The following is an 18,668-nucleotide window of genomic DNA, read 5'->3' as shown; positions in this document are numbered from 1 at the left end:
TCGGAATACGGCCCGCAAATTTCGCTCTCCTCATTCTCTTGATTTATTCGGCTATTCGTTGTCTAAAGTAGCTCGAAACTTGGGACTAACTCGGTTTCGTTACCAGCGATAGTGTTCGCCTAACTCCGTTCTAGCCACGCTCGGTTAAGACCAATCGAACAAGTCGGTCTATGTTTCACGTTTCGGTACGACGTTAGCCTTGGCACCAAGCAAACGCGCGCGCGCGCGCGAGAGAGAGAGAGAGATCGCGGTGTCAAGTTTCGGCGGGGTTCCGCCAGTACAATCACACGTTAATGGTTAATTCTGGCATACCCCCATAAAGCCCCGCGGGTTCTTAGGAGCGCTTTTAAACCATCGGGCCCCGTACACACGTCGAGGAAATTAAAGTCTCTCGGACCGCTCTCTTCTCCCTCCTCCTCTCCCTTCTGTGAACGCCGTCCGACTGCCCGCCGTTCGTAAATTGGAGTAAACTAGACCTAACCCAACCTGAGCCGAGCGCCGGACCTAACTCAGAACCACGGCTACGTAATATGTATACGTATGACAAATAAACGTATATCGCTTCGACGTTGCGTTTTTAACGCGCGGCCGAGAGAGAGAGACCGATGTCTTCGAGATTCTAACGACGACGGGAGACTCCCAGATAGATACAGAGTGTCTCGGAAATCCTCATCTTATTGTTAGTTTTAATAAGGGAGCTATTGCAATAATAAAACTCTAACGTTTCTTTAGAAAGAAAGAAAAAAAAAACAGCGTTCGGTTCGTAATTAAATATTGATATTGAAAAAATATTTTATGTATTTTTATTATTAAATCTCTAATTGAAAGTTTATAGAAAGGCGATAAAGTTTCGCCATTTCGTTGCTCCTCGTCTTTCGTAACAGAGATATAGATACTTTTATATTATATTTTTCGATCGAGAAAAGATTGTTTTCAGATCACTCGAAGAATTTATCATCAAAATTCAGATGATCGATCTTAAGGATCGCGGGCTTTCGTCCCGAGGACGCGATCGGCCGTCGAGCGTGAAGAAAGGAAAGAGAGAGAGAGAGAGAGAGAGAGAGAGAGAGAGAGAGAGAGAGAGACCATCGAAAAACCGATCGATCGGTCGGTCACCGGATTTCACGGATCACCCCGTATATATGCCCGCGCGACTAGAGAGATGGGTGGAACTCTCGTATCTGCGCGCCCGCGCGTTCAGATATATAGGAAGTGGACGAGAGAGAAAGAAGGAGAGAAAAGGAGAAAGACAGATCTCCCCCCCCCTCTCTCTCTCTCCAACACCCGGCATAAAGGGGATATACGACGCGGCTCGGTTAGCGAGCAAGGCCGACGAGCAGCCTGTAGTAGCGCTCTATCGGCTTTAACAACGAGTTTCAGAGCTTTCTGCCCCTCCCTCCACCCCCTGCTCCTTCCTCGCCGCCCACCCGCCACCTCCCGATCCCTTTGCCGCTTCGCCAACCCGCTTCCTCCTGCACCTTTACCGTCTCCTTTTCTTGCTCGGTGTCTTTCTGAATTTTTCAGCCTCCTCCCCGCCGACACCGCCCGCCTGCCCTACCGAACGAGACTCTTCGCGTCCGCTTCTTCGTCTTCTTCTTCTTCTTCTTCTTCTTCTTCTTCTTCTTCTTCTTCTACTCCAAGCGAGAAGCTATACGCTTCTTTTCCTCTCTCGCTCTCTTTCCCTCGTTCTATCGTTCTCTCTCTCTCTCTCTCTCTCTCGCGCGCGCGCTTCTCCTCTTTTTTTTCCCCTCTTCTTTCTTCTCTCTCTCCTTTTTCCTTTCGTCTCGCATGCCTCTCGTCTCGCGCGGACGCAAGTGCCGATTTATTATTTGTCGTTGCCGAGTAGAGTACGGGGCGCGTTTCGTTTTCATTCGTTTACGATTTTCCATCGCCTTCTCGTGGCGATCTCGCCGCGTTATCGAACCCAGTGGCGGAAGAAAGGAAGAAGCGAGCTTTACGCGAGCTATGTACGTTACGCGTCCTTATCGGACACTCGGTGTTTATTCGACGAAATTTATACGTTTGCGCGACGGAAATTACCGCAGTCGGAGTCCTTAGCGAGAGGAAGGTCGATATATAAACATACATATATATCGCGATTTTGCATGTGTGTTTACCTGTGCGTTCGTCCACGGTAAGACGGAATTGCCGAGTTACCGTTTCAGCTATTTGTGCGACTTGTAATAGAGCGCTTCTCGTTCATTTTCTTGACGGAATTTAACAGCGTGTGAAAATTGGGTTACACGCGTGAATAAGGGGACAGGCAGCGAACGTTTTTAGCTATGACGGATAGCGAAAGAGACAGAGTCAAGTTCTCCGGTCGAGCGTCTCTCTATCTTTGTGCGCCTTTGTGTGCGCGCGCGCGCGAAGGAGGGAGGGAGAGCAGATACTGTCGCGCGGTTCTCCGGCGCGTCTCCATACGATTCCCCATATGTTTCGGCGTGTCGAGCAAAAGCCTCGTACTCGGAAGCGATCTGGTACACCCCGTACTCCGTCTCTCTGTGAGTTAAGAACTCTCGTTACTCTTTCACACGATCACGCCGTCTCTCATGCACGATGTGTCATACTTTACGCTTCCAGCCGCGAGACTCTCGCGAAAATCTCGATTTCTACAACGGATGACAGCTATTTGGCGCGATTTTTCTTGCGTGAAATTTGAGATCCTTTTTCTTCTCAACGTGTAACAAGTTCGACAATTTTCGGAAAGTCAAAGTTAACGCAACGGGATATATCGTTTTTCGAGCGGCGGTGTCGCGTCTCGACAAACGAAAAACGGCGAGTGCCTTTAGCATCGGCTGGAAAAGCGCATCCGCGATCACGGACGTTACCGCCCCTGCCTGCCCCTGTTCGCAACCGGAATGATTAGACCTTATCAGATCGACGTAGCGTTCGTACAAGGTGCGCGATCGCGCGGCTGGACACGGCGAGGAAACGTAATTCGACCTCGTTTAAAAGCGACTTCCCGTTGAGAATTATAAACTACGCATATCAAATGTTACATATAGCGAGGAAGATTTCCCCCCCGATTTCGCAATTATTACAAAAAAATCGAATTATTACAAAATTCTATTTTCGAACATTTTTAATAATAAAATTAATACGCGCGTCATATTAATAATTAATATAAATGAATCAGCGTCAATACAAACGCACACAAGCACGTATAGCTTACTCGACCGGACAACGATTTTAAAAGTCGCTGAATATCCCGTCGAGATGTATAAGAGCGGCAAACGAAGCAACGAACGAACCAACGAACAAACGGGCGAAACAGGGTTAAAACGATCCACGGGAACGGTCGGTCGCAGGGGGAAAAAAAGATGGCGCCAACGAGATACACGCGTTTCGCACGCTATGCCGCCGATGCGAGATAACGACGCACAACTAGGTTACTCCACGCAGTTGCGCCATTCCGCTTAATCGCTCGACTTGGAGCAAGGTAGACGGCTCTCCCGGCGGCAGCCGATTAAAAAGGCATAAGCATAATTAAGAAGAAACAGCACGCGCGTCGGACTTCCTCTAATGATACATAGAGAGCGTCGTCGCCATTTGGAGAAATTTTCTTCCCGGTGTCCGATAACGCCCGGCTTATTTAGGTCAACGGATATTAGTTCGCGCCAAGATTGACTGCAATTTTTTCGAACACCTCAAAGCCCTCGGCTCGAAAAACGGAGAGATAGATTGCCGGCGTACGGTCGAAATTACTGCATCGGAATGATCGAGACACGAGTTGGATAAAACGGAATGAAATAGTATTTTCTTCATGAAAATTTGGCATTTGTCCCGAATATATTCTGCGACAGTTGTAAAACGATCTGTATGGAGTAGCAAGTTGTTCAAATGTGTCGTAAGATCCCGCGTGAATGTTACACGGGATGATTAATACAAGACGTCTCGTGACAATCTCTCTCCTCCCTCATATCGTCAAAACCATGTAATAAAAAAAAATATATATATATATATATATATAATAAACATCAATTTCAACTCGGAACCCGTGCAAAAATTCATTAATATAATAGAATCGACAATTAATATAGGATATAATATAATAAAATATAGTAAAATATATATATGTATACACAAATCAATATTTCTCTCATTTTTTATATCCTGTAAATATCTTCCGAGTCTCTTCTGAAATGATGAAAAAAAATCGCAAAGCTCCAACTGCAAAAACCCTCTTTAAGCACCGCTGTATACGTCGCTAGTGGTTAAAGACCCCCCTTCTTTGCCGGTTCTGCCACCGACGAGAGAGCCAGTCCGCGCTCGCTCCCTCTCGCCTTTTTCTCTTTCTCTTTCTCTCTCTCTCTCTCTCTCTCTCTCCCTTTCTCTTTCCGTCTCCTTCTTATCCGTTCCTCTCTTTCGCTCGCGCACAGCAATACGCTCAAGCGATATCATGCTGCGATATCTACTTTTGTTGCATGCCTGCGCTATCTCCATCCTGTCCCTTCCTCGCCGTTATTTCTCGTTCTCTCTCTCTCTCTCTCTCTCTCTCGTCCTTTCTTTCGTATTCTCTCGCTGCGTCACATACAGGTCGATTACTGCTGGTTCTCCCCTCCTCCTCGTCAATAGAGCAAATTTTTAACGCGATCACCTAGCCAACTGCACGCACTTGTCGTTTCGGATAAAGCAAGTACAGGTCAGCCAAGGGCGTAATTGGAAATTAATCCCGGCGGATGTGCGGTTTTGTTCCGTTGATGTGTGAGATAAGATTGCAGGGTAGGTTATTGTCCTATTTGTCATTGTACATCCTTCCCAAAGATATATTATAAAGTATTAAAAAAAAAAAATAAAAAAAATATAGAAGGATCACATCTGTTTCGACAACGAATCGATAGCACTTATTCGATATGGGGAAATAAGGGAACGAAGCTGCGGGAGAATGCAGATAGATAATAAAAAATCAATCTCGAGCGTTTAATTAATTTTAGGTGAACCGTGTCGATCGTTTTATTGCCACCTTTTACACTGTCAATTTCTTTTAGAATATTTTTAAAGAAGAATTTTCACCACATATGGTAACAATGGCCGTGTAGAGGCTACGTCGCTACGGCTCCACGCTGTGATGGCAATTACCATCATCATTTCTACTAGCTGAAAATATCTCTGGAAACTCTAGCAAAATTATTGTCACAGGCTTGCGTATACGCGTGAACTGGTATTACACTGTCGATTCCGGAGCATCTATCGTCTCGTAGCTACGATTCTCATCGTGGCTGCATCTGAATATCCGCACAGAGAGCGCTTTCGAAAGGACCATCGATAATTATCGCGGTAACACAATTTCAGCATCGCTTTCTCCACAAAGTAACGCCCCAAGCCTAATTACAGTGCGGACAATGTCAAATAATTAGAGTTACAAATTTCGTTCTCCGTTTCCTTTTTATTATAAACGCTACCTTTCTCAAATGTCAACGGAGAAGAAGAAAAAAACAAACAAACGGAGAGAAGCCGAAAATTTTCTTAGTCAGAGTTAACGTTAAACGACATCGATAGTAAAAAGCCAATCGTGATCGAAATAACTGAAATTCAATGTCAAATGTTTCACATTTTTTTTTCCTTATAAACCGGAAGACGATAAATCCGTCTCATCAAGTATTAAATAATCTATAAGTTAATAAAGTTGCTTTCTTCCGCTTTCGTTTTGTTGCCTTTTCGCGCGCCTCTTCTCTCGAAACCTTAATAATTATAATTACAATAAAGATTCTCGAGTTTGCGAAGGTCAGAGAGAAAAAGTTTGTTATTCGAGAAAATTGTCCGGGAACTTTCGAGTTCTGTGCAGCGATCTCTATGTTCTCTCTCTCTCTCTCTTTCCCCATATATTTACCCAGGTACGAGTTTGAAGAGCATATACGAGCCGGAACTTTGGAAGAAAGCGAAAAAGTCGATGCTCGTAAGAGGCGCAACCAAAGTCTTTACCAGGAAATATACCAACCGGACGATAATTTCTAGGAGATTTTACGAGGAGGAACAAAAGCAGCTGCTGTTGCCGGCAAAGCGAATGGCTAATAGTCGCTCAGCGACAAGGACGGAAAGGGCGAAATCGAGAAGGCGTATCGAGAGGATACACCTTTATCTGTGTACGGGAATGGCAGCGGTCTTAACTGACATCACGGGAAAGTCAAAGGAGGAGAGGAACAATATTACAGGGTAGGATGAAAGGAGTGACGGGGGGAACGACGAGACGGAGAGCGCGGAGGCAGAGAATAGTACGCGTGTCCCTTGAATGATTGACGGTCGGGGCCCGGGCCCGGGCCCAAGAGAGCCCGGTCGAGGAAGGAGCCGCGCGATGCCGAAGTGTGCTTTCCAAATGTTCATCTCTAGCCGTCTGTGTACTCGAATCGCCGACCAACGGCGAGTATCCCCCGGCATCATTAAGAGTTTCCATTTTCGCCGGACGTAAAACTCCGGCGTATCTGTCGAGATCCATTTCTAACCCCAACCGTGACGGATATCGAAATATAATAATTGCTCGTGATGCGTTCGCGAACATATGTATACCTTACGTCTGGCGATTTCGACACTCGGATTTTACTGAATTTTATAACATTTATTTTCAAATTATCGCGATCAAAGAGGATTTAAAATCTCATTTATAATTCCAAGATTTAATAGATAAAATTTGTCAAACTTTAAACCGTCGTTGTACTTCCCCCCCCCCCCCTCTCCCCCTCCCCCCAGACTCTTCTAGGAGCAAATTGTCAACAATTGAAAAAAAAAAGAACGCACGTTTATTGTACCGGAAACTGATGTGAGAAAAGACCTTTTGCAGTATCGCCGGTTAAAAAGGAATTAATGGCAAGCTAGTGTTTGAAAGATCGAGCTCTTTCGAAGGCATACGCGGCGTTCGGTTAATCGCGAATACGTGGAGAAACGTCGCAAAAAATGGGCAGGCGAGCAGCGGTCGTGCCGGTGTATCAAGTCGACCCGGGCAAACAGGAAGCGAGACTTACGTCATGGTCCCCGGACACAACTCCGGTCGACCGCGTGTTGAACCGGTGGTATTAAAATCAAGATCAAGACGAGGCGGAATAGCTTCCATAAATTTTGTAAATCGTCCGCGATCGAACGCGTTTGATCGGCGACGAGGAGGGGGGAGGCCCTCTCCCCCCCCCCCGGAAGGGGGTATAAATATGTACTATATGTATAATAAGACGCGGGGACCGAGAACATCGGAGAGAACTCGGTCGTTGAATTTTTTTCGCCGATCGTGCTGCATGCAGTCGTGTAAAAGTTTCAGTTTAAAAAGCGCAAGGAGTCCCAAAGAATAAAGAGATTTTGAGATAGTTTGAAGATAGCGCGCGGAAAAGAGCCACGATAACTTTGACGAGACCGGTTGTCTTTGCGTGTGGCGATATTGTAATCCATGTATCGCTCGTGTTATTTCCGATAATACGTAATTAAAATTGACATACATTTCTCGGCGACATCGTCGTTCAATATCGTTAAAACGGGAAGCGACGAAGAATACGTCGTAAAGGAAGTTGATACATAAATTGAAAAGAATTCGATTTCTACAAAACGAAATGTCACCGATTTTTCATATCGCGGATTGATCTGAAATATTTTATTCGCTATGTCTTCTCTATGATTTCACTTTTTCTCTAATTTCGATAAAAAAAAATTTTTATCTAACCAGAGCGGCGAGATGAAGCTTCGAATTGAATTTCACAGTGCGAATATTTTACGAGGAGGATTACCTATCTAATATCGAATTCGTGAAGCTTTGCTTCTTTAAAATTGATATTTCTAAGACGGGAGTCGACGCGAGAATAGAAATATGTAATAAAAAATAAAATTTAAAAAAGAAAACTGCCGCATTTACAGATCGCGGGCGTTCTCGCGAATCTGCTTCGCGGAGCTGATAGGGCAAAATTTCGCAATAACGGCGCTAAGATGGTAAGGCGACCGGTTCAAGGCACAAAGGAGAGGAGGCCTCGTCTCGTGTTACCCCTCTACCTTTTTCTCTCCTTCTCGCTCACTCCCGGGGCACTTCTCCAGCGGTCACGTCATTCAACAGGGATGAGAGGAGTACATGAAATGCACTCGCGACGCGCTGGTCCTACACGCAACGTGATGCGCGTAGGTAAGAGCGTAGCGGAGAACCCCCCGCTTCTACTTCCTCTTTCTCCTCCTCCAACCTCACCTCCTCACTCCTGCCTCGCGCGTGTGAGTTTAAACACGTGCGCGTCCGCTCGCTCGCTCGCTCGCTCGCTCGAGGTAAGACTCGCGCGCGAGCCCTTTTACATGCTCCGTACAATTCGGATCGTCTCAAATACGCGCTGTTGTTTTACGAAAGAGGAGAACGTCCGTGGAAAAGGATTCGTGGAATCGGAGCTCGTAGTTTGGATAATTTTCCAACGAGCTACTTTGAACGGAGCGTATCGGAGAGACACGAGTCCGTAAAGATTAGACGTATCCTTAAACAATCTTGGAATATCATATTCATTACCCGTGCAAATCGTTTTTAATACAAGTTTAAATGGTATTCTCTTGACAAAAATAATTTTTGAAAATAATAATAATAGTAATAATTTTTTAAAGCTTTATTACATATAAAGATTATATCCTCTATAAGAATATATTATTATATAAGACATTAATGAAACAGTAGAATAAAGTGAATTTCCGATAGAGAATACGAGAGGTTCTTCTTCCATCTAATAATATGTAATAAAATAAGGAAATAAATTTGTCAATGTGTGCGTTGTAAAACGGCACCTGTTATTCTTTTATACCGAGAAAACTTGTCGCCATTGGCGACATCGAAATGGCTTTTTCCTGTAGTTTTTACGTATTACGGTCTCGCGCGCCGGAATTCTCTTCCCTCGCGTTTCATCCCGCGGCTCGTTAAGCCGCGTCATTAATCGACGACGAGAGAGACGCGATCGTCGTGGACGATTTCTGTCTCACGTGTTCCGCGAAAGCGCGCTCTTCCCGGCTGCGCGGCGCGTATTTAGGGTGAGCGAGCGAGCCAGGCAAAGTGTCTACCAGCGTCATGTATATAACGCGAGACGAGAACCTCTCCCCGTGAGCGGGGAGCTTCTTCTCCTCCGGCAAAGTAGGCGGAACAACGCTCGCGCGCACCTCGGCGGCCCTCTTCGCACCGTTCGTATAACTCCGACGCTCCAAATGATAGTCGTCGAAGCCAAATAAATGCCACTTTACCCGACGCCCGAGCGGACAAACGACGATTGGTACGCGATCGTGGCGGGATCCCCGTTTCCGTCGAACAAGCGAACGGTAGTTTCGGAAAATTCAATCAACAATCGTCGCTGGAATCAAAGCCGTTTAAAAAGAATTTCATCGACAAATGTCAAATTTATATAAATTTCTTAACCAACGCTGAAAAGTTCTCTATAAATAATTTGCGCCGATGTAAAAGATAAAGGATTACGTGTACGCAGAAAATGGTACGAATGAAAAATAACTCATCTCGTCTCTCTCTCTTTGAATTTTTTAATGATTTTTACCGAGTTTACTCTAACGAATATTGAATTTTCGGATAATTTCGAATTATCTGATCCTTTTTTCTAATCTGTTCTTTTTTCTTTTCTTTTCTTTTTTTTCCACATATTATACAAGACCATGAAAATGGTGTAAAATTAATTCGGATCGTTCATCTCTTTTCATTAAATGTTATTCGCGGATACACGTGTACGAATGCATCGCGCGAGATGAGAAACTTGTACATTAGTTTTCCGGCAATTTATTTTTCCTGTAGAAACTCGGAAGTATTTTTGCCAAAGCTTTTTCTTCCAAAATTTCATTACACGATAATTTCAATTCGATAAGCTTTGATGCAGTTAGGAGACAATATCCGTTTATCCCGTATAGTTTTTTTCCGCGAAAAGGTATCTCTGGCTTAAGAACTTCGTTCGACCCTCCATCGCATAATGTTGCTTTAATGCGATAAACCGGTTTTCCCATGTTTTTCCCATATTTTCCCCGCTTCCTCATAGTCTTTGTGTTTATGTGATATAGAACAAGAATATGACAGAGTAGAGTTTGGTGAAAATAAACGCGTGTCTTACATTATTAATAAAATTGTTTTATTATTAAATAAGTATGTATATCGACTAATATGTGAATCAAAATTCATTAAAACTTAAACATCACATAATTATTCCTAATATCTCGCTACAAATGAATGTAACACGATGATATTTTATTAAACTCGAAATCCGTGTACTCGCAACTTCAAACTATTTATGGATACTTGAATGTCCTTATCGCTGAAGAATCCAGCGGGGGAAAAGCTCATGTAATACACTTGTAATGCTATCTGTCAAACAAACAAGCGTTGTCCGCAAACAAATTTAAGGATAGACAAAGCAATTGTCTAATCACGGCGATCAACATTTATCGATAAATGTAACAATATGCTGGCGATCGTGAATCTTCTCTCATGTCGATGAGAAACGGTACTTTTATTAACGGACCTCGATACTTTTTACTGTGATTTCTATAGCTTTCCCTTTCGCAGGTTCCTGAACGGTGAATTTTATTGCTTCTTTTTATCATTTCCCAGTTTTATCGAGTTTTTTTTTCCCCCCTCTTATTTACTGGCGAATATTTTTACGCGCCCGAAAGTCGAGATACTACAATACGTATATAATTCGCATGAATATATTAGTAAATAGTAAACAGACTCGATCGTCTGGCATTATATATCGCGCAGGAATGCTTTCCGTGATAATTTATCCGAGCGATTAAATCCCCGCTTTAACTATAATTAAAATTTACCGAGAATGAACGTAGAAATTCGCGAATCCGTGAATTCACGAGGTGTCGAAGAATTTGTCGATTTATCTTGGCGTAGTCTCTTCGCGCGGCCAAATTCTCGCTGATCAGCTTTCTTTCGTAACTTGTTAATGCAAGTGACAATATAATCGCACATTATCGAGGCGCAAAAACATAGATCTACTCGGGCCCCGGGGAGTATTATTAATATTTATTCGCGAGATGTCTGTTGTTCGCGCGACAATCGCTCTTAGCTAAAACTATAATGCCAGTTTACGAGACTCCATTGGTTTGATATTAAACGTAATCGTGGAAATAAAAAATTTCTTTCTTTACGATGCTAACGACGATTATAATAAACTGTGCAACGCGATCGTGCTTAAACCGGAAATGCTCGAGCGTAGCTCGTGATTTTTATATCGGTAAACTTTATTTCGTCCATTCTCATCGAGAACACCGATAATGTTTGTTTTGCATTTTTAAAGGGAGCCCGTAATCGTCCATTTTATCGAGCGAACGTAATTTTCGTAATTTTCGCTTCATTTTGTATCAACTGCATGCGAAATGCTTTTATAAGATAAACATATGTGTGCGAATGGCCTTGCGATATACTATAGACATTGTGCGAAGAACGAAACAAATTTTGAAGTATATGATTTTACGTGTCAATGTAATAGAGGATATAATATCCAGCTGTCATTTCTGAGATCTCTCCTATATTTTTTCTTTATATATAAGATTTATACTAAAAAAAAAGATTCTATATCGCAATACAAACTGATGTATAAGAAGATTACAAGACTTTCAGAATGCGATTCAAAAGTTTAAAATAAAAATATATATAGAGGATGACGAATGCATTTAATACAGTGAATAAGATAAAAAAAGCAGCAATTAATACCTCAATATACAGCGTATTATTTATATCAATTGAGAATTATAATCGTTACGTCACAAAGCAACAAAAGATATTAAACGCTTCCATCCGGACAATCGTATACGTAAGCTAAATGACCCTTTTAAAGGAAATTTTCCACCCCCTGTTTATACGTGTGTCGCGTGAATTATCGTCGATCGTCGTGAGAAAAAAAAAACTGTATCAATTGGCGATCGAGTGTCACTCTTTATCTCCCATAAATAAGATAGAGAAAGAGAGAAAGAGTTAATCATCCAAAATGTGTGTGCGTACATCAATAATAGTCGAGCGGAAACTAAACCCCGGACATCGATTGGATTCCTAAACAGAAGAAAAAAAAAAAAAAAAAAAAAACAAGAGAGCGAATTATGTTCGGGTCAAAGTATAGCCTACTGTCGGACTACTGAAGCAATCTTTCGTGAGGACGGTGTGGTCCTTCCCGTGAAATTGCAACGCCAGATGGACGAAAATGACGGTGTCCCACATTATTGGCTCTATCCGACGTTCTTCGACGTCGCCATTATCCTTACTCTACGATGCTCGAAAAGACATAGCCCGGGGGGTTATCAGCGATTCGCGTAATGTTCGAGAAAAAAAAAAAGGGGGGGGGCAAATCCTACGTACAAATAAATTTATGTTAAACCGGGAACACACGAGCGAGAATCGCTCGGCTTTTTCGAAATAAAGGAGGGATCCGCGTCGTAACCGCGCGAGCCGACGTCTTCTCTCTTAGCGCTGTCATTACCTCGCTCACACACACCGCACACGCGCGCGCGCGCACACACACACACACACATATAAGCGCGCGCGAATACACAGCCACGTGCTGCTGCTGTTTTCGCTTATCCGGCTTGAATCCTCGTCCATTCCGCTTCCTTCTCGCGGCTGCAAAATTTTTCACGACGCATAGCATTTTTACCTTCGATCGGACGAACGGAATCATGGCCGGCTTTCCTTCTCACCCCGCATCACTCTATCTCTATCCTTCGTATTTTCCCGTACGACACGTAAACATCTCGTAGCGTCTCTTATTTTGCTTAACTTTCGGTTGTTCCATCGCATCATCCATTAACGATCTCACGGAAATTACGATGTCGCGATCACCCTCGTCCTTTGACGTGTTCACTTTCCTACTATATCATCTCTTATTGTCGATAAACATTAGATTAGATTAATCGAATTTAAAATAAACAAGACAGAGTATCTCCTTTCCTTCCTCAAGTAACTTATTCGCTGGATTTGAATTTTTCGATTGAAACATTCAATGCTCGCGCTGATAAATGACATTTAAGGATTAGCACAAGTATACTGGCTGTTTTATTTACGAACGCTTTCAGCCGTTGTCGTGCAACGACTTTTCGCAAGTCCCTCCGCCCCCCGCGCGCGATACTATCGCGGTCCCCCGTTCAAAATATATCGGCTTGTTTCCATACTTACGTAATCCGAACTCTCGAATCTTCGCGATAGCTCCGGATTGTTATCGAACTTTGAAAACTTACGCGTCGCGTGTCTCGCGTTAAATTTCTTTACTTTCACTCCCCCTTGAAAATCTCTCGCTTTTGTAATCTCGTTAACCCGCAAGTTCCATTACCTCTGACTGTCCTCGGGGATTCAATCCAGGACGGAGGAAAAAAAAAAAATAAAATGTTAAGTCCATCTTATCTGCTTATCGTTCTATTACTCTCTCTCTCTCTCTCTCTCTCTCTCTCTCTCTCTCTCTCTCTCTCTCTCTCTCTCTCTCTCTTTTTAAACTCGTTTCTACATATTTAGCTCATTGTCTCGTAATTTTTGAAAATCTCCCGCCCTTTTTTTCTCTCGCGTTCTCGCGATACGAAAATCGAAGAATCCTCGAATCCTCGGACAACGCGCTTCGCGAAATCCGGAAGGAGAAACTCTTAGATATTTCGCTCAAGGAAAAATTATTGTGAAACGCGACGACGCGATAGATTTAAACAAGGTTGTTTCGCATAAAGATAAGATTGCATAAGATTGTCGGTTGATTTCCTAGATGCCGCGGAGCTCATCGACAGGGTATGTTGTCAAGAACTCGCGGTATGATGTGAAATTTACATTAGTTATGCCGAAATGAGAGCGAGTAAACGAGCAGCGAGATTGATCCAAGAGATCGATCTTTACGAAACGTATTTTTTAAATAGCCACGCGCGTGATATCAGTTTCCGAGTATCAAAAATTTTGGGGGGAAAAAAATTCCGACCCCCCTCGAATATTAATTTCGAGACATTTTCGAAATCGGTCTGACGCGATTTTCAAGATAAAGGGGCTGACGAACCAAGCAAAATACGCGAATTAGAAACTTTGCGCATTGCTTCCTCATCATTTTATGTTACAAAGCTCTTACGGTTCTTGAAAAATTCAAAATTAAAAAAAAAATAAACCCTTTCACCGATACTCACCAAATTCAATAGCAACCGTCCTTTAATAATACTTTATCCATAAAAAAAAAAAAAACTCCGATATCTCAAAATTTGTGAAAGTTACAATGTATACAGACATTTCTGAAAAAATCAAAAATTTTATACAAAAATGAACCTCTTCATCGATTCTCGCCTCAAATTCAATACCAACCATCATCCTTGTGAATGCTACTCTATCCGTGTAAAAAAAAATTTAACCCGGTATCTGAAAAATCGCGGAAGTTAAAGGTACAATATATTGCGTGCATATACACACATACATATATACATACGGACATTTTTTTTTAGGAGTATGATTTTTCGACGTTTGGCAACATTCTACCCACATTGGCGTAGAAAACTCGAAAAAAAAAAAAAAATTTGTCGCGAAAACAAAGCTTCCTCTATGAGGAAGCAATAATATATGTATATATGCTCGCTAACACTATCGATCGCAGTTAACGATGGGAGAAAGTACATTCGCAGATGTCTCGGTGCATTAAGAGAGAAATATAATCTTTTTAAATCATCTCGACTACTTGAGAGAAGAACCGAAAACGAGGATAGTCGCGTGAGGCGAAACGTATTATTTACGCGTAATCGGATTCAGTGGAAATGCTCGCGAAATGCTATCATTTCGATTGTCGTATCGCTTCATTTCATCGAATTCCCAAAGCATCCCCCGCAAAATCATAGCGCCGTATATACGTATGTATTTTTCCACAAAGGTCCAAGTCTCGTGAGACACACACGCGGTATAATTTTCGTGTAAAAAAAAAAAAAAAAAAAAATCACTCGAAAATGACAGGCTAATTAAACAGGCCACGCTCTAAACGTCAGAATTTGCGTGTAATTATTAAAAACAAAATAGAGTCTAATCTCTCGAGACTCGAAATCTCGGACTCGGCGCGCGCGTTCCGTCGGGTAAAAAAAGAAAGGAAAAAGAAGCTTATATACCTGCGATTAAGCAGAACTCCACTGTGACGACTAGTCGAACGCGTCCGACAGGCAACGTTTCGTCATCTCGTTTCGACGAAGGAAGAGGAGTCCTTCTCCTCCTAGTATCCTACACACTGGCACATCACCGTCGACGTTCGCCTCTTCCCCGACGTCTCTCAGTTTTTGGAACGCCGGCGAAAAAAGACTCCGATATATCACACTCGTCGGGGAGAATAGCAGCACCTCGACGAAAGGAACGCGAGAGCACCGCACACCGCACGCGAAAGACGACGGGTGCGGAAGGTGAGGAGAGGCCAATCGGGACAATCGCCGTCTTCCTTTCGCGGAAGCGCGGAGGATCGCACGGCAAGCTACATTTCGCACCGAGCGACGTCTCGGGACGAGAAGGGACGTCCTCTCGCGTTACGATCTACGAGGTGGATTCGTCCTGGCGATCACGCATCTCCTCGCCCGAGGACGTTGGGATATCGCGTCGCTCGGCTTCGAGCAGGCTTCCTTCTCACCGCGGCGGCTGTCAGTGGATCGCCGTCGGCGCTTCGGGCATATCTCCCTTTAATACGCGCCGGCCGGGCGTAGCTTAAAGTCGCGCGCGCTTTACCGAGTCGAGTTTTCGCGAGAGAATACAATACGGGGGTTTCGCGGATGTGCGAGTCGTAGCCGGCACCGTCACCCCATACGATCGTCCGGGACGTGATAGCGCGACCCGGGTTCCACTCGGCGAAGGAAAAACGGATCGAACGATAGTTACCGTCGTAGAAACGGCACGCTCCCGATATCGTCCAACTTCACGCGGAATCTTTCCGATCCCACGGACGACGAACCGAATCGGGAGAATAACGAACGAGACGCGGCCGAATACCGACTCGGCCGCAGACGCGGAATCGCATTTCCGGAGATAATCCGGAGGATAGAGCACGGAGCGGCGGAACGTCCGCACCGCCCAACGACCGAATTGTGACTGAGGATTATGGGTTCGGGCGGTCCCGCCGTCGCGCCAGAATGGGGCGAAACGAGCGCCGCCCCGTTCGCTAAAGCCACGTCCATCTCGACGGCGGGTCGAGCTTCCCCGAGAGAGAGAGAGAGAGAGAGAGGCGCCGCCTCCTTTTCACGGATACTCGCTTTCCTCGGATCGCGAGGTCGGATCGAAATTTTTTTTCTTAACGCCGATAATTAATTATACGAAAGACGATCCGTGGCAAAGGAGCGAGCGATCGGCGAGAGTCCGCCGATACGTATCTAAAACGATGATTTAAGCGCGATTGAGCGAGGAACATATATGAACATTGCCGTTTCAACGGATCGCATTTTAATCGTAGGATAATTGATTTTTACGAAAACATGGAGAATTGTATGGGCAGATAATTGAGCTATGTGACTAATTAATTCTTCTCTGATGAATCACGTTACTGAAAAGGCGAGGCTTTAACGAAACGAAAGCTTTTTCCATCTTATCGATACGACGACGCGAAAATATCCCGAAGAATAATTATTTAATCGCCTTGTAGCGATTCGTTTCACTTCCTTATTCCGATTATGTCTCGTTTTTATCATTCGAAACAAGAAAGTGTTTTTTTTTTTTCCCTTAAACGTTACGTGTCGATATTTATTTAATTTGACCGATTTTGCAATATATTCTTAGTTAGAGTCATTTGTACGACGTCTCATCTATAATTATTATGTCACAATAATAAATTAAAGATAATACATGTCAGGTATTATCTCTCTCCCTCTGTCCCTCTATGATTTTCTCTGCGATCTTGCTAGAATTAAAAAATCGTTTATTAACATCGATATATATGACGTTTAACAAAAGATCCATTCCTTCTCTCTTTCTCATTTACAAGAATATCTAATTGATTTATCAGAAAAACAAAATTCTAACATAAACATACAATTTTCATATCTTGTAATAAATCGTATAGGCTGCTTTTTTCGCGCTAATATTTTTTTAAACGAATTTGTTTCTCGACATAAAACTCCATATAATAATCATCCAAATTTTATAAACGTTATCCCAAAATCATATACAGTTGCGCTACATCGAAACGTATTTCGTTAATCGGCGAAAATATGTAAGGTGCATTCTATATTATCTCCATTATCATTTTTTTGGGACGATTTATTACGCGAGAATCGCTTTTATATTTTACTGTCTGAAAGTATCCTAAGCTCGGATGTAATGAATAATAAATCGTGATATATGTGTGAATTTGATTAAATTAATAATAGTATAATAAAGTAATAATAGCGAAATCGGGATTTAGTGTCTTGAAATGTACAATATTTAAAAGGAAAGTTTACTTTATTATTTTCATCAGAAATTTAATACGCGCAGAGGAAATATTTATTCTTGTGTACAAGACACTTTTAACTTCTACCGAGTAAAATTTTTTCTAAATGATAGAGTATTTTGAAAATCCGGACTGAATATTGTCACGACTCTGTTTACCATTACTATATGATAATAGATATACCAGTAACAGTTAATTCTTATACGGAAAGCATACAACAAAGAAAATGTCGCGAAGCATCTTGCACTTTTGAATTGTATGCGTTTTTCACGAATACGTCAACGTGAAGGAGGAAAAATAACGGCGATCGATAATTATCATATCTGTATCGGACGTGAATGCGATCTAATCTCGATCTAACTCGCAATCTCGATCCTACGACTAATTTCGTCCTTCGTTTCTCGTTCCCAGCGTGGCTAATCGACGCTTCCGGCAACGATCCTTCGGCCCATATCGGGGACTACGCGATGAAAATTAAAGATGGAAATTTGATTGATGAAAAATGAAGGGAAAGCGCTCGTCCCCGATTAATAAAATTTCAATCATGATCTACGGATTTTAAGCTTATACATACGGGCCCCGAAGACTCTCGGGGATTCGCGCGCCTAAGGACGTACGACGGCGACGATGATGGCCCGATTCTCCGATTACGCGAATCTCGCGTGCGCGTCAGCATGGCGCCTTCCCGCGAGCGGAGGGCGGTCGGTCCGGTCACCCCGCGTTTGCGCCCGCGCCACGCCCCGATAACGAGGACGACCCGGAGTGTGCGGCTTTTTACGTGTGTACGCTCGTCGAGGCACGCTCCGCCTCGCGGGCGCGCGATCAAACGCCATGACGCGTGCGCCGCCACCCGCGGGACTCTATGACGCTGACGCGCGTTCGAATTACTCTGCCGCCATGCTCTCTCTCTCTCTCTCTCTCTCTCTCTCTCTCTCTCTCTCTCTCTCTCTCTCTCTCTTCTCTGGAAAGCCGCGATCGAGAGACGCGCGACGGCCGGGCCGGCCGCGCCAAGCCGGGATCTCCTCTCTTTCTCCTCCGTTTCGCTCCTCATTTGCGTTTTCCGCAATTTACGGTTGACGGGAACCGCTGGTCAAACAGCGGTGCCGATGGGAAGCGGCCGAAACGTGACGAATAGTTTTTGGTTATCCTTGTCTAAATATCCTGCGACGTGTTCCGAGTTCCGAAGAAGACTGGAGGGAGAGTGCTCTGGCATCTATCAATTCGTGGCGAATTTCAAGTTGGCGGATCGTTGAACTTTTTCATACTTTTCACCCATCTGAATAATTTGACTCTTATATGTTGAATTAATAACTCAATACACGTCTCGTTATTAGAATTTAT

The 18,668-nt window shown here is 43.5% G+C and overlaps 1 protein-coding gene across 1 annotated transcript in view; it reads right to left on the bottom strand.

Annotated features, from left to right (window-relative positions):
- The window catches only part of Wge (winged eye), a 48,262-nt gene extending 32,287 nt beyond the window's left edge, over window positions 1-15,975 (bottom strand). Inside the window, exon 1 of the mRNA XM_070296381.1 lies at window positions 15,034-15,975. The gene's annotated coding sequence lies outside the window, so the exon portion shown is untranslated. The remainder of the gene's footprint in view (window positions 1-15,033) is intronic.
- Window positions 15,976-18,668: the final 2,693 nt, after the last annotated feature.

The sequence above is a fragment of the Polyergus mexicanus genome, unplaced genomic scaffold, assembly GCF_030449975.1.
Source record: "Polyergus mexicanus isolate NDT 795.1 unplaced genomic scaffold, iyPolMexi1.0 SCAF_5, whole genome shotgun sequence".
Taxonomy (NCBI): Eukaryota; Metazoa; Arthropoda; class Insecta; order Hymenoptera; family Formicidae; genus Polyergus; species Polyergus mexicanus.
This window is presented reverse-complemented; position numbering and strand designations above follow the sequence as displayed.